The sequence below is a fragment of the Neofelis nebulosa genome, chromosome 4, assembly GCF_028018385.1.
Source record: "Neofelis nebulosa isolate mNeoNeb1 chromosome 4, mNeoNeb1.pri, whole genome shotgun sequence".
NCBI classification, from domain to species: domain Eukaryota; kingdom Metazoa; phylum Chordata; class Mammalia; order Carnivora; family Felidae; genus Neofelis; species Neofelis nebulosa.
This window is the reverse complement of record NC_080785.1, coordinates 47,678,600-47,689,355: the sequence shown is the minus strand read 5'-3', so window position 1 is coordinate 47,689,355 and position 10,756 is coordinate 47,678,600. Positions and strand designations below refer to the sequence as shown.

The following is a 10,756-nucleotide window of genomic DNA, read 5'->3' as shown; positions in this document are numbered from 1 at the left end:
CTAAGAGAAAAATTACCAGGTGTACTCACAACTGCAAAGAAAAGATCCTCCCTCCCCCCCCCCCCCCACCGTTCCCGAAACCAGCCAGGGTGTGCCCGGTTGTAGTCTGACATAAAGGCAGGAACCAATCAAGTTCTGCTGAATGGTTTAAAATAAAGGCGGGAACCAATCGAGTTCTGCTGAGCGTTCAAATTTAAATGTTAACCAACAACAGCTCTGTAACCTCTAAAAAAGGTCCCTAACTTGTTTGTGCAGGGCTATAAAAGAAGCTGTAAGATTCTTACTCAGGGCCTCTTAGCGCCACCGGCAACGAGTGCACGGAGGACTGGGTTCAAACCTGCAATAAACGACCCTTGCTGCTTGGCTTTGACTCTGGACTCTGGTGGTTTGTTTTCGGGGGGTCTCTCGAATCGGGGCATATCAACAGAACTAAAACAAGTAATTCTAACATTGGTATGGAATCACAAAAGACCCAAATAGCTAAAATAATCTTGAGAGAGAAGAACAAAACTGAAGGTATCACAATCCCAGATTTCAAGTTATACTACAAAGCTGTAGTAATCAAAACAGTATGGTACTGGCATACAAATAGACACACAGATCAGTGGAACAGAATAGAGTCCAAAAATAAACCCACACTCATATGGTCAATTATCTATGACAAAGGAGGCAAGAATATACAATGGAGAAATATACAAATGGAGAAATGAAGAAAAGTGTCTTCAGTAAATGATGCTGGGAAAACTTAACAGCTACATGCAAAATAATGAAACTGGAGCACTTCCTTATACCATAAACAAAGATAAACTCAAAATGGATTAAAGACCTAAATGCTACAAGGAATCCCATAAAACTCCTACAAGAAAATATAGGCAGTAATTTCTCTGACATTGGCTATAGACACATTTTTCTGGTTATGTCTCCTCAGGCAAGGGAAACAAAAGCAAAATTAAACTATTGGCACTACACCACAATAAGAAGCTTTTGCACAGCACAGGAAACCATCAACAAATAAGAAGGCAACCTACTGAATGGGAGAAGACATTTGCAAATGAGATATCCAATAAGGGGTTAATATCCAAAATACATAAACAACTTATAAATTTACCACCAAGAAAATAATCTGATATAAAAATGGGAAGAGGCTCTAAATAGACGTACAAAGAAGACATACAAATAGGCAGCAGACCCATGAAAAGATGCTCAACATCACTGATCACCAGGGAAATATAAATCAAAACTTCAATGAGGTATCACCTCACACCTGTCAGAATGGCTAGAATAAAAAGGACAAGAGATAACAAGCATTGGTGAGGATGTAGAGAAAAAGGAACCCTCTCACACTGTTGCTGGGACTGTAAGTTGGTGCGGCCACTGTGGAAAACAGTATGGAGGTTCCTCAAAAAATTAAAAATGGAATTACCGTATGATGCAGTAATTCCACTACTGGATATTTATTCAGAGAAAATCGAAATACTAATTTGAAAAGATATATGCACCTCTATGTTTACTGCAGCATTTACAACAGTCATGATATGGAAGCAACCCAAGTGTCCAATAGGTGAACAGACAAAGATGTGGTATATATACACAATGATATATTACTCAGCCATAAAAAAGAACGACATCTTGCCATTTGCAAAAATATGGATAGATCTGAAGGGTATTTTGCTAAGTGAAATAGGTCAGACAGAGAAAGGTAAATACCATATGCTTCTCACATGTAGAACTTATGAAACAAAACAAAGAAAAAAAAGACAAACAAAAAACCAGGCTGTTAAATACAGAGAACAAACTGATGATTGCTAGAGGGGAGGTTGGCGGGGAGATGGGAGAACTAGATAAAGGGGATTAAGAGCATAATTATCAAGTGATGAACAATGAGTAATGTACAGAATTGCTGAATCATTATATTGCATACCTGAAACTAATATAACATGGTATATTGATTATACTTCAATAAAAAAAGATTATTAGTTTCTATAAGTCAGTCAAAATAGAAGCATCTTCAATTTTAAGGTGTTTTATAATGAAATTTATAAATTCTCTCTGGAGGCAGGCAAAAATACACCAATCCATTTGTTTAGAAATTATTTATACCCTGTATTCATTAGAGTTCTCCAGAGAAACAAACCAATGGGATGCATACATATAGACAGAGACTTATTATAAGGAATTGGCTTACAATATTATGGAGGTTGGCAAGTCCAGATCTTCAGTGTGGACCAGAAGGCTTGAGACCCAGGAGAGTCGATGTGCAGGTGAAATCCAAAGACAGTCTGTAGGTGAATTCCTTCTTGCTCAGGGAGGCTGGTGTTTTTGTCCTATTCAGTTCTTAAACTGAATGCAAAAGGCCCACCCACATTTGGGAGAGTAATCCAGATTTAAATATTAATTTCATCCCCAAATACCCTGTAAACTGATACGTGATGAACCATCACATACCCATACATTGATAATACCTTATCAGATTGTTAGGAAAGCTAGGTAACACTATGGAGGAGTTTAGAGATGCATTTCTCTCTACTTTATTAGATGCTATTTTCTCTATACTTGCTGAGTTAGATTGAGTTGAACTAAGGGTTCAGCTTTAAGATTAACACTTTGCTGTTGGCTCAAAAGACTTCCCTTCTATCTTGACACTGCTCATTTGGATATATTTCTACTGAACTTCCCTATTTCTTTTAGTAGAGAATGGAAAAAGAAAAAGCCTTGTACGCAGAATCTTTATGATTTCTCAGGATGTCATGAAGTCTGACAAGCCAGAAGCAATCATTCCTACTCCATCTCCATTCCCCAAACACACATTCAGATATATTTAATTTGCTATCAATTAGAGTTCTTTATTTTTCAAGTCACGAAAAACCAGTTTCCATTGTTTCTTTTTTCTTTGTATACATTTCCCTCTCCTTTGATAGAAGGTATGCCTGTTTGAATTAGATATAGCCTATGGTGTTCACAAATGACAAGAAAATCTTGTGGCTAATTAATTTCCAATAATTAACAACAAAAAGAAAGCTGTCTGATGGAACTTCTGGAATGCTGGTGTGAGTGGCCAAAACAATTTGGAAAAAAAAAAAAAGAATAAAATTGGAAGATTCACGTGTCCTAACTTCAGAACTTACTACAAAGCAGTAAGATGGTGTGGTCGTGGCATAAAGGAAAACATATAGTTCAATAAATTGAGAGTCTGGAAACAAACCCTTGCATTTATAGTTAATTGATTTTCAACAAGGGTACAAGATAATTCAGGGAGGAAAAGAACAGGCTTTTCAGCAAATGGTGCTGGGACTTGATATCCACATGCAAAAGAATGAAGTTGGACTCTTTTCTCATATCATACACAAAAAACACTTCAAAATGGTCATATACCTAAACATAAGGCCTAAAACTATAAAATTCTTAGAAACATAGGAGTAAGTCTGTATTACCTTGGGGTAGGCAAAGTCTTGTGAAATGTGACATCCAACACACAAGTGAAAACGAAAAAAATAATAAATGGATTGCATCAAAACTAAAAACTTCTGTGTTTCAAAGGGCACCATCAGTGAAAAGTGAGAAGAAAATCCACAGTGTTGCATCCACACGACTCCTGAAACAGAATGCTACGGGCACTGGTGACAGCCACAACAAAGTTTATTACAATGAGAGGCAAGGCGAACCGATCGGGACCAACATTCTTGATAAGAGTGTGGCCCCCGAACAGCCGGGGTACAGAGTTTTTATAGCTGATCACATTGTTTTATTATCAACTGGGGACAGAACAAAGAAATAGTTCCCAGATGAGTTAGAAACAGTTCCCGGATGGGGTGATTATTTTAGACTTTCTGCCGTTAAGTTGCAACCAGTGGATCTCCTTGACCCTGCCTCTGATGCTCTTTTCTTTGAACTTTTGTTTCCTTAATTGGTGAAGCCTAATTTACAAGAGCATGAAGCGTAATTTACAAGAGTAAAGCAAGGCTGTTATCTCTTAACCTTCAGTGTCAGAGCAAAGCTGTTATTTTTCAAGCTAAGCGTTAGCCCTACACTACAATTTAACCCTTACAACAGAATGGGAGAAACTGCTTGCTAATCATATGCCTGATCAACATAGATAGTCATCAGAGAAATGTCAAATACAATGAGATATCACTTCATACCACTTGGATATTATAACCAAAAAAGACAGTAATAGGTGTTGGGAAGGATATGCAGAAATCGGAACCCTCATGTATTGCAGATGGAAATGCGAATTGTCAGCCACTTTGGAAAACAGTCTGGCAGTTCGTCAAAAAAGTTAAACAGAGTTAATTAACCACATGACCCAGCAATTTCACTCCTTGGCATCTTCCCAAGAGAAATGAAAACATATGTCCACACAAAAGTTTGTATACAAATGTTTATGGCATCATTATTCATGACAGCCCCAATGTGGAAACCACCCAAATGTGTAGCAACTGATGAATGAATAAACAAAATGTGGTATATCCATACAATCGAACACCATTTGGTTATAAAAAGAAATAAAGTACTGATAGGTGTTACAGTATGAATGAACCCTGAAAACATTGTTAAGTGAAAGAAGTCAGGCACGAAATACCACATATTATATGATTCCATTTATATGAAATGTCCAGAATAGGCAAATCTCTCTATAGAGAAAGTAACGGTTGCCTAGGACTTGGGGGTGGGGGTGGGGGCACAGCTACTGGGGAAAAAAGGGACTGGCTGCAAATGAGTCTGGGTTTTCTCTGGGGTGATCAACACGTTCAAAAATTGTCATAACTGCACAATTCCATGGCTATACTAAAACCTACGATATTTTATGCTTTAAATGAATGAATTTCATTATATGTGGATTACCTCTCAATAAAGCTGCTTAAAAAGATTTCCACAATTATGGGGCCCCTGGGTGGCTCAGGTGGTTAAGCGTCCAACTCCTGATCTCTGGATCTCAGCTCAGGTCTTGATCTCGGGGTCATGAATTCAAGCTCTGTGTTGGGCTCTAGGCTGGGTATGAAGCCTAATTAAAAAAAAAAGATTTCCACAAATACAAAAGAAATATAATTATTAACAAACTGCTTAAAAGAGAAAATATTTTCTTAGTACTTCCTTCCTTTGCAAGGAGAGGCAAGGCTTTTTTCACTTATAAATCCTCAGAGAACTGGCAAAGGTAAATATAGAGCATAGGACAAAGAACACAAAGGATTCTATCAATACTTGAAAAATACAATAAATCAGCACTGTTAGATATGACATAACAATTTTCTTTTTTTTTTTTTTAATGTTTTATTTATTTTTGAGACAGAGAGAGACAGAGCATGAGCAGGGGAGGGTCAGAGAGAGAGGGAGACGCAGAATCGGAAGCAGGCTCCAGGCTCTGAGCTGTCAGCACAGAGCCCGACGTGGGGCTTGAACTCACGAACTGTGAGATCATGATCTGAGCTGAAGTTGGACGCTTAACCGACTGAGCCACCCAGGTGCCCCGACATAACAATTTTCAACGTTACAGTTGAGGGTGGCAAGTTCCTGATTAAATCATTGTATTGTGATCTCAAGGCATACATATCGGCTTCCCAAATAGTAGAAGCTTCAAGAAAAGCAGGAACAAAAAAAAAGACAGGGACACTAAGCTCCCAGTCTTTGCCACTTAACAGAGATCAGATAATCAAGGCCTAACAACCACCTTTTTGTCCACCAATGGAAAAAAAAAAAAAAAGCAGCTGCTGTTGAGACAAAACTCTTCAGGACCCAGTTTCAGCATGCAAGAGAAACAGATTTTTTTTTTTTAAGTTTATTTATTTTTGAAAGAGAGAGGGAAAGGGAGAGAGGGAGAGAGAATCCCAAGCAGGCTGTCAGCAAAGAACCTGATGTGGGGCTCAAACCGACAAACCGTGAGATCATGACCTGAGCCAAAATCAACAGCCAACTGACTGAGCCACTCAGGTGCCCCGAGTCACAAATCTTAATGGCCATTGAAAGAGTCCCACCAGAGGGGCCGAGGGAAGACGATTCAGAATTCAAGGTGTCCAGAAGAGATGCCACATATAAGCTCCAATGAGGGAACTAAGGTGCGCTGATCTCGAGGGAGAGTCCAGAAATAACTACCGAAGAACAATTTTGAGACATTTATCACAGCTGATATTTACTCATATATGCGGAAGACCAATCAAGCACAGACTGTGGTAGAATAAAGGCAGGGCAAGGATTATAAATGCAAACGCCACACAGTGTGTGAAACAGTGAGACTTCCCTTTTGTCTTTTGGCAAGCTGACTTCCTGAAAACCACCAAGGAGAGTGGTTTGCCCCAGGGAAGCAGAAGGGACTTTCAGTGATTTACAGATTTTTGGAGAAACCTTGTGATTTTGTCTATGGAGTGTATATGGTGTGCTCTCCTCTGTGTAATGGCCCCTTGTGCCCTTCCTTGGGCATTTCCATCATTACCCAGGACTAAACCCGTCAATTATAATTCCTTACCACAAATCCAGTTGTCTAAGCTAAAAGCCTAGCACCCCCAAATTCTTCTGTTTCACTCCCTCCTGACATATGAGGTTCCCAAGTCCCACTAACTCTTTCTTAATACCTCTTAAGCCCATTCTCTCCCTCCCAACTCACGACCCCCACCATTTGTCTAGTTCAGGTCCTTACAATCTGTGGTCTCTTAAACCGGGCGTCCCCATCCATCTGCCACATCGATGCCAAAATTATAATACAACACAGATGTTTGACATTCCTGTGCTTAGCAGCCTGTGTAGACTCCATGTTGCGACTAGAATGAAATCCAAATGCCTTATAAAAATGGCAAACAAGGCTTTTCATAATCTGGTCCCCGTGGACAGTGGCAGCTGCCTCTCCACCAGCCCTCCTCCACCCACCTGCCCTCCCCTAGATGCCATCACCTGGGCTACTGTGCATTCTGTCACATTCCCTCTGCCTGGATGTTTTACTCCTTCCCTGCAAACCTCCTTTCATCCTTCAAAACTTAACCTCTTTGGTGAAGCCAGATTTGCCAGTCAAAGCAAGTTACTTCCTTATTTGTGTTCCCAAGGCACTTTGTACTTACTTCCATTCCTTTACTTTGTATGTAAATGTATGTATGTATTTACTCGGCCACTTTTCTCATACCCTGAGGCCAGCAGGCAGTCACAGCCACATCTTTGTGTCCTCCAGCACCTATCTTCTGCTTTGGCAGGAAAGCTCTTCTCAGTAAGTACTGGGGAGAACGAATGTGTCACCCTTCACAGAGATGCAGATCAGCCAGTGTTGTTTCAATGCCAGTACCTGCCCTGCAGGTGATAAAACAAAGACAGCCCACAGTCTTTTGGAGGTTAAGAGAAGTCAGTATGAATACAATAAACTATACAGCAATTTAAAAGCCATAGGAGAATCATAAACCAAAGCTATGGGCTCAGGTGGGGGAGAATGATTCTCAGAGACAATTTTAAAGATTTCTAGTTAAAACTGATGGTAGGGGAAGGGCAGCAAAGAAGCTGTTTACAAATGTGATGCTAGGACATGTTGACTGACATCATTTTCAAGGCAAACTCTACTTCTGAAATAAATACTCAGGGATATTGGGGATTTCATCAAAGTGCTGTGCTCTTACACAGCGTAACTGGAGTGCTTCCTTCAGCCATCAAGATAACCTTCCTCTTAAATATTTGGAAAAAGGGTTCTCACTGTGACTCCTGAGCGGATCCATACTGCGGCACTGGCTTCCCTGTTGTTATCTGCCTCTCCTCATTTTCAGCTTTGGTAGTGGCTGTTATGCCCAGAATTCATGATCCCCAAATACCACCAGGGAGCCGAGTCCGATGCAAAAGCAAAAGAGCCTTTATTCGAGTTAGCTCGAGCTCAATCCCCTACCTGCACCTACGCGGTGGTGAGATACCAGGGAGAGAGAGCTTCAACAGGACAAAGGTTTTATTGGGGCCTAGGGGCAGTTGGTGAGGTAATGGCTATGGCCTCAGCCGATTGGCTGGGGAAGGGTCCGAGTCCTGTTAGGCAGGTGGGGGGGGGGGGTTACTCAAGGGGAGGAGGTGTGGTCAAGGTGAAGGACACAGAACAAGATGGAGTCGGCCGGCGTAGGCCCGCCCTTTCAGTGGCCACATCTGGAACTTCTGGACCATTGTCCCCCTTGATCTGACATTGCTATTGCCACACAGGCCTGAGCAGAGGGGGAGCAAAGAAAGCTGACCTTCCCTTGGATGCGCATCTTTTTGTACTCCTTCAATCCACCCTCTCTAGACTTTCAGCCTGAAACACTTCAAGGTTTGGTAGTGAGACACTAATTACACAAATGGACAATGACCAGACCACATATACAAACTGAACTCTAGCCTACACTCTGAAGCAACCACAGGAGCCGATCTACTCTCTGTTAGTCAGAAGTGTAGGAAGTTGGACCTCCATCTCTACCCATCAGTCCAGGAAGTCAAGCAATAACTCCTGTAACAGTCAGACCCAAATGGTCAGTCCTTTATTAATAACTGACCGTCTCCCTAACTCTTGCCCCTATTTTTTCCAGAGAAAGGAAATATGCACTCTTCATCAACCCCGTACAATACCCCGCTTCTAGTTGGCCAGCCTACAGTTTACACACGCCAACAGCCTCCAATCAGGGCAAGGCCACAGCCTTCCCTTCTTTCCATGGTGAAGCTTTTCCACTCCTCTGCCTGCTTCTGAGACTCTGCCAAAATGTGTATTGGTGGCTGACTCCTTTGCTACAGCAAACCCTGAATAAATGATCTCATTTGGTTGATCTTTGTTGATTTTCACAGCAGAAAACGTTTCTTAAAACTGGATGCTAAATATGGTTCCCGGAGTCAAAAGGAGAAAATGTTAAATACCGTCTAAGAGTCCTCTTGTGGGCATAATGAGTTCTCGCCTCACTTTGGGTTTCTTAAATTTAACCCTCCTCTTGGATTCTGTAGGCTGTACAGGGAAGCATACACAGCCTGGGATCTGTACCTCTACCCTGAACAGCGCAGTGGAACACAGTAAACCCCAGAAATCCCTTTCCTTGAGTGTGGGTTTTGTTTAGTGAAAGGAACAGTTTTGAATCCAAATGACAGCCCCGCCTTAGTTTAAAGCTAGGTTCTCTTTTCTGCTTATTATGGATCTTTGATAAGAAATACAATTGCTGAGAAGTCTGTTTTGCTTGCTGTTTGCTATGAGCATTGTGAGACCTTTCCTGATTGTAACCCGCTGTAGAATGGGCTGTAAAACTTCCTAAATGTAGTCTGATATGTAATGGAATGAGTGATTGTATACAAACTAACCGGCATTTCTCGCTTCTGTAAACCTGCTTGCTTAGCACATTCCTCACCTACCCCCTTCCCACTTTCTTCCTCCCACCACAAGTAAAAACCTCCCCTGTGCTATTTGTCTCTGTCTATAAAAACGCTATACCAACCCTAATCGTGGCCTCTTGTGTCACCGGCGACGAGTGCGCAGAGGACCAGGTTCGAACCTGCAATAAACGACCCTTGCCGCTTGGCTTTGACTTACGACTCTGGTGGTCTTTTGTGGGAGGTTTTGGAACTTCAGGCATTACATTAGAATCCTGTCACCAAAGAGCTGCTACAGAGGAGCCCAATGGGCATTGCTCCCCATTTCCCAGACTGCGAGGTCTCTCCCCCAGGGCAAGGTGATGTCACCTTCTGCCTTTCCCCTGTGATTCTCCAGCTCCCCGGAGGGTGACTCTTGGACAGAAGCCCACAAAGCAGCTCACATGATAGACACTCCTCAGAGAGCACAGTGGGGATCCATGTCAACGAAGAACATTCTCTTAGAGCAGTATAAATGGAAATCACATCCTCTTCCTTCTACCTTACTCGGCAGAGAAGTTTTACTTCCACCGCTCTCTTCTTCCTCTGTGGGGCCCCGCCCCAGGTTGTCCCAACTGTAACGGAGTCCTTGCTGGCTTCCTTCTGGACAGCTGAGCCCCTCACTCTGGGCACCTGCACTGACCACACGGAGAATCAGCAGGAGCCTGCCAAGTTTTTCTTTTCCAGTTAGTTCACGTTCTTAGGCCCAGTGGGGTCTTCCCACCAGGCCAGATTAAGAAGAAAGGAAGATGATAAGATTTGCTCTCCCAGTATCTACAGCAAGCCCCCAGGGCTGGGGCAGGAGGAAGGCTGAGGGGGGACTTTTTCTTGTCAAATGTGTGTACAAAGGTATACTTTGAACTATTTTATTTAAATATTCCTGCTTTAAAAATGTTTTTAAACTGTGGTTAACGTACAAATAAAATTTACCATCCTAACCATTTTTAAGTGTACAGTTCAGTGATCTGTTTTTTAATTTATTATTATCTTTTAATGTTTACTTATTATTTTCGAGAGACAGAGACAGAGTGCGAGCGGGGGAAGGGCAGAGAGAGAGGGAGACACAGAGTCCGAAGCAGGCTCCAGGCTCTGAGCTGTCAGCACAGAGCCTCATGTGGGGCTCAAACTCATGAACTGTGAGATCACGGCCTGAGCCAAAGTTGGACACTTAACCAACTGAGCCACTCAGGCGCCCCCAGTGGTGTTCAACATGTTGTTGTGCGACTAACCTTCAGAACCCTTTTCGTCTTACAAAAGCCATTGAACAATTGAACAGCCATTGAACAATTCCCCACTCTCTCCTCCCCCCAGCCTACTTTCTGTCCCTATGAATTTGGCTACCCTGAGTCCCTCGTGTAATTGTGGAGTCGTATAGCATGTGTCCTTTTGTGGTTGGCTTTCTTCACTTAGCATGCTTTCCTCAAAGTTCATCCATGTTGTAGCATGC

At 42.0% G+C, this 10,756-nt stretch overlaps 1 long non-coding RNA gene across 1 annotated transcript in view; it reads right to left on the bottom strand.

Annotated features, from left to right (window-relative positions):
• Positions 1-1,430: 1,430 nt before the first annotated feature.
• Positions 1,431-10,756, bottom strand: part of LOC131509182 (uncharacterized) — a 40,127-nt gene continuing 30,801 nt past the window's right edge. Inside the window, exons 2-3 of the long non-coding RNA XR_009260343.1 lie at positions 9,714-9,942; positions 1,431-7,266 (exon numbers count right to left, since the gene is read on the bottom strand). This is a non-coding gene — a long non-coding RNA (uncharacterized LOC131509182). The remainder of the gene's footprint in view (positions 7,267-9,713; positions 9,943-10,756) is intronic.